We start from the raw sequence: 5,866 nt of genomic DNA on the forward strand, positions 1-5,866 counted from the left end.
ACCAAGTGATTCAGATCGTGACAACGTAACGTGCTGCAAACCCTTACCTTTTTCAGTTAGAAAATAGGGCACTTTTCAACTACAAACCTCGGATGGGTGGTTGCAGGTCTGGGGTGAAGGTGCTGACCCCTTCATCCCAGTTTCTACTCCCACAAGGTGTGTAGGTGCCTTTAACTGATGGGCTATGTAAGGGCTTAGGTATCAGTGACCCAATTCAGGGTTTAGCGCACAGGGGGTGGGTCCATTAATTGACCCTGTTATCGAAGAGGGTTCCTGGTCATAAAAAAATGCAAACCAAACTTTTAATAGTAACAAATGTGCCCCCATAGTTATCACACTTCTCAAAACTTATGTTGCTGTTAAGCAAATAATCTCAATTCTCCATCATTGAGATAGCATTTAGATAACCACCAAAACCTGGTTTTAGGCCAAAAACCAGGTTTTGGCGTTGTTTGGATGATGCAAAAACCTGATTTTATTAACCAGGTTTTGGAGAAAACTTGGTTAACTGAAAACTCCATACCCCCCGCCCATTTCTGGATAGTGACTGGCTGTAAAGTGTTCAGATTACATTTTTTTTCCAAAAAAAAAATGATTGTCCAACTATTTTTCGGCTAACAATTGGCTAGGAAATGATTATAAAAGTCTTTTTTATGTTTTTTTTTCAGTCAAATGGACATCTTGCTATTTTCTGACAAGCCAGGAGTCGAAAAATGGTCAGAATGATGATGCCCATGTTGGGATAAGACACACATCGTGGCAGTTACCCACAATTTGGTAACTTTCCCCTTTTGTGATCCTTCTGATAAACATATGAAAGATTAGGGAGGGAACGATTACACTAACTGATCCCTCTGCTACAGGCTATATAAACGGGTGTTAACGAGAAACCCGTATGATGAAAAAAACACAGAAAAAGGGTTAAGGAAAGAAAAATACATTTTCTAAGTTTTTCAACTAAAGAGGGAAGAGGGATCCGGCTTACCGATTGTTGAAGGAGCCTGCACTCATTAGAGGGTTGCAATCCGGCTGAGGAGCGAAGCTCACCCCTGTTCCAACCACTAGCGCCAACCATCAGTCGTTGCTGGTTTTCAATGGCTTCTTCAGGTACATCACCTTCTCTGTTTTTGTTGTGCGCAGGTCCCAAGATCCCAACATTTGGGTTATGGGCCCATGCCACGCTTCCGCTGCGCGGGCATTGGCATTTTTCCTTGACTGTCTCCATGGGGCGACAGTGTTTTCCGGCAAAGCGGAGTCACCGTGGGGTGACGTTGCTGGCAGTCGATAGCAGGTCATCGTGGGGTGACATGGTGTCACCGGTAGACGGTGAATGTCGTTGTGGGGCGACAAAGTAAAAAAAAAAAACAAATCAGGTTTTTACCTGTGGCCGTCGGCTGCAGAAGCTTCAACCATCGTCGGGGGTAGCCGCGGACTGTCACCGAAAGGGGGGATTGCTTTTGTCGGATCGTCGACATTCGTCCAGTGACATGCAACATAAGGGTTTTAAAACCCCCTTTTCCCTGTTTCATCTACCGTCGGGCAGTGGGGTTTTCTTGTCATTGTTTGCAGGATGTCGTGCATGCATCATCGGGAAGAGGTGCCCTTCGTCGGCCGCTTCACCACCGTCGTGGTCCGTCCGGCATCATGTGGCATCCATGGGTGGCAAAACCTCCTTCCGTCGGGCGAGGTGGGTGAATACGTCGTCGGAGGTCGTCGGGGCCAATGCCTTTTCTTTGCTGTGAGCAGGCCGACGATGTGGGTTGGCGGTAGGTGATGTGGGTCATCAACAGGCGACATCGGTCACCGGTAAGCCAAGAGGGTAAACCCTCTTTCGATTTTACAGTTTTTGCAAACAGAAACCCCCAGCTTTTCTGTTTTTCCAATTTTAACGCAGGAACTGGATCGGGTCTGGGTATGGGTCAGTTAACACAGGGTCTGACCCAGATCCGGTCAATTCTGGGTTTGACCCGAATCCGGTTAGTACTGGGTCAGACCCGAATTTGGTTCATTTTGGGTCAGACCTAGATCTAGTAATTATTTGGTCAAGCCCGGATCTGGGTCAGACCTAAATCCAGTAATTACTGAGTCAGACCCATATCCGGTTCATTCTGGGTCAGACCCAAATTCAGTAATTACCGCCAGATCTAGTAATTACCGGGTCAGACTCAGATCTAATTATTACTGGATCAGACTCGGATCCAGACACTATTTGACCAGAACCGGATCAGGAACTGATTTGGCCACTTTCGGGGTTGGTTCAGATCCATTTTTAACCAGTTCCTTCCAGTTTTTCACCGGTTCTGAGATGCTAAGACCCTGTTTTCATAAATATAAGAAGATACAGGGATTTTGGCATACAATTATAGGGTTTTATGAACTTTTGTTCATACTTGAGACTGATTCATAAGGTTCAGACCCTTGGATGACCGGTTTGAGGTTGTTTCAGATCGGTTCATATTGCTTTCAGACCGGTTTCTGCTTGAGGACCCAGAGTTTTACCCATTTAAGCTTGGCTTCTGTTATTGTTCATGCATTTTATTTGTAATTATGCATGCATAAATGTATGTATAATATTGGCATTAAGGATAGCTAGATGACTTAGTGAATTCATGTCACCAAAGTGACTGAATACACGTATGTTGTCAAAAAATTTATATTATCATATAGATTTAGCCAATATTACTATTGTACTTAGATTCATGAAACGATAAATGACTCAAAGGTAATTTTATCGTGTTTGGAATTTAGGTAGGGTAAAATGAGGCAAATATGTTAAGATACATTGCACATGTGTACCCAAAGGTTTCATGTATTGATGGTCTAGCTTCACATTAGCCACAATTTTACCAACTATAGTCGGTAGGCATAGTAATTACGTGTGTCGTAGCTCTTACCAAAGTAGGATTCCGATGACCCGCTACACTCACCCAAAAATAAGCATATTCAGGGCCTTTTATTTATTGCTTTTTCCATCAGGTTTGTCTCGTATATGCTTTCTTTGGATACATGTCTTTTGTCAAGCAGTTTCTAATTCTGTAATTTTAAATGGCTCAAGTTCTATACATTTTCTTGATGGATCTAATTTTAGTGATTAAAAAGAAATTGTTCTTTTTACATTAGGGTATATGGATTTAGATCTAACCCTAAGGATAGATGAACCTACTGCCCTGACTGATCAAAGTACTCCTGATCAAAAGAATTCTTTTGAGAAGTGAGAGCACTCAAATACATGTTTTTTTGTAATCTAAAGTGGTTAAGAATATTCGCAGTGCTATCCTATATTGCAGGATAGTGAGAGAATTCCTGAGTGCCATTGAGGCACAATTTGTGAGTTCAAATAAGGCCAGAGCCAGTACCCTAATGTCAAAGCTTATAACTATGAAATATTTTGGAGTGGGTAATATTCGCCAGCATATTTTGGAAACGAGGAACATAGTGTCTCAGCTGAATGACATGAACCTGACCATTTCTGACTCATTCCTAGTGCATTTGATTCTGGCATCCTTACCTTTGGACGTATGAACCTTTCAAAATCTCTTACAACACATATAACGATGAATGGGTATTCAATGAACTTATGTCCAAGTGTGTTGAAGAAGAAGAGAGATTGAAATAAGAGAAGGTGTAAAGTACACATATGGCTTCTCATGGCTCTAAAGTAGGACCAAATAAGAATACATTCAAGAAAAATGCTAGGAAGAGGTCAACATGAGATAAGACATCTCAAAGCAAGCAACCTAATTTTGCTCCCATAAAATGCTTCTTTTATAAGAAGAAGGGACACAAGTATGCAGATTGCACAAAGTACAAGAAATGGTTAGAAAAAAAAGGTAATTTATCATTTGTTTCTCATGAATATAATTTAAAATAGCTGGTGGATTGACTCTGGTGCTACTGTTCATATTTTCAACTGTCTACAATCGTTCCTAAACAGAAGGAAACCAACAATGCATGAGAAGAGCATCTATTCGAAAAACAAGATGCATTCGCATGTGAAGGGTGTTGAGACCTGCAGGATCACTTTAGATACAGGCGTAGATTTGGATTTTCATGATGTTTTTTATGTTCCATTATATAGTAAAAACTTAATTTTAATTTCAAGATTGGATAAATTTGAATATTATTTTGAATTTGAAAACTCCATGTTATTCATATACAGAAATTCAATTGAAATTGGTTTTGCATTAGTTTATGATGGTTTGTATAAATTGAACTTGAAGATCCAAACCCAGGAGTCTTTGACTTCTGAATACGCATTGGTTGGAAATAAATGTAGCATGATTAATGATAAATCCTACATGCTTTGGCATCGAAGGTTGGGTCATATCTCTGAAAAAAGAATAAAGAGACTCGTAAATAAATGGATCTTAAAATCTTTAGATTTTATCGACAATGACTCGTCTGTTGATTGTATAAAGGCTAAGCATATAAACACATATAAAGAGGGTGTCAAACGTAGTGGTAAGATATTGGAGATAGTCCATATGGATGTATGTGGACCGTTTACCCCCTGTTACACAGGTAAAAAATATTTTGTCACATTTATTAATGACTATTCACGGTATATGTATATCTACCCGATCTTTGAAAAATCTGATATTTTTTCAGATGTTTAAGGAATTTAAGAAAGAAGTGGAGAAACAAACTGATAAAGTTATTAAGATAGTGAGGTCTGATAGAGGTGGCGAATATTATGGTAGGTTTACTGAGATGGGGCAAAGGGAAGGACTATTAGTGTGATTTCTCAAAGAGGAAGGCATTGTGTCTCAATATACCATGTCTGGTAGTGCTTACCAAAATGATGTAGCTGAAATGAGAAAACGTACGCTTAAAGAAATGGTCAGGGCCATGTTGAATTATTCAACACTTTCCATGAAGTTGTGGGGTGAAGCCTTAAGGACTACTGTGCATATTTTGAATAAGGTTTCTACAAAATTTATGCCTAAAACTCTCTATGAGTTATGGACAGGTAGAAAATCATCATTGTCTTATATGCACATATGGGGATAACCTGCAAAGGCTAAGTTGTATAACCCCCACATTAAAGCCTTTGATTCAAGAACAACCACTGAATATTTCATTGGTTATCCAGAGAGATCAAAAGGATACAGGTTTTATTAGCCATTTCATTCACCACAGATTATTGAAATGGATAAGGAAAAATTTATTGAAGATGATTCAGTTGAATTAAGTGTACTTCAAAACCTTGGTTTTGAGGAAATATAGGATCAAGTTTCATTGCCTGTTAAGAAAAACATTGAAAGATACCATATTGTTGTTCCTAATAATGATGTGGTTGATCACCCGATCGCTGATGCACAAATCCATAGTGAACCTATTATAGACAATATAGAAGAGCACGAACAGGATGAACATGTTCAATCTGAGCCTGAAGAATGACCTATTTGAAGATCCACAAGAGTTAGAAAATCTGCCATACATCCTGATTATGTGGTGTACCTTCTGGAGCCTGATGATTTCATAGATATAGATAATGACCCGTTAACTTTTATGGAAGCTATTGAAAGCAAACAATCTTCACACTGGATAAAAGCCATGAAAGAAGAATTGGACTCTATGGTTAAGAATCAAGTGTGAGATCTTGTCAAGTCACCTAAAGGAGTAAAACCCATGTGATGTAAATAAGTCTTTAAGACAAAAAGAAACTCCAAAGGTGACATAGAGAGACATAATGCAAGATTGGTTGCTAAAGGATTCACCCAAATGGAGGGCATTGATTATAATGAGACATTTTCTCTTATATCAACTAAGAAGTCAATTGAGATAATTTTGGCCCTCGTAGCTTATTATGACTTAGAGGTACATCAGATGAATGTGAAAACAACGTTCCTCAACGGAGATCTGA

The sequence above is a fragment of the Nuphar pumila genome, chromosome 14 (genome assembly GCF_984573655.1).
Source record: "Nuphar pumila chromosome 14, dmNupPumi1.hap1.1, whole genome shotgun sequence".
Lineage (NCBI taxonomy): Eukaryota > Viridiplantae > Streptophyta > Magnoliopsida > Nymphaeales > Nymphaeaceae > Nuphar > Nuphar pumila.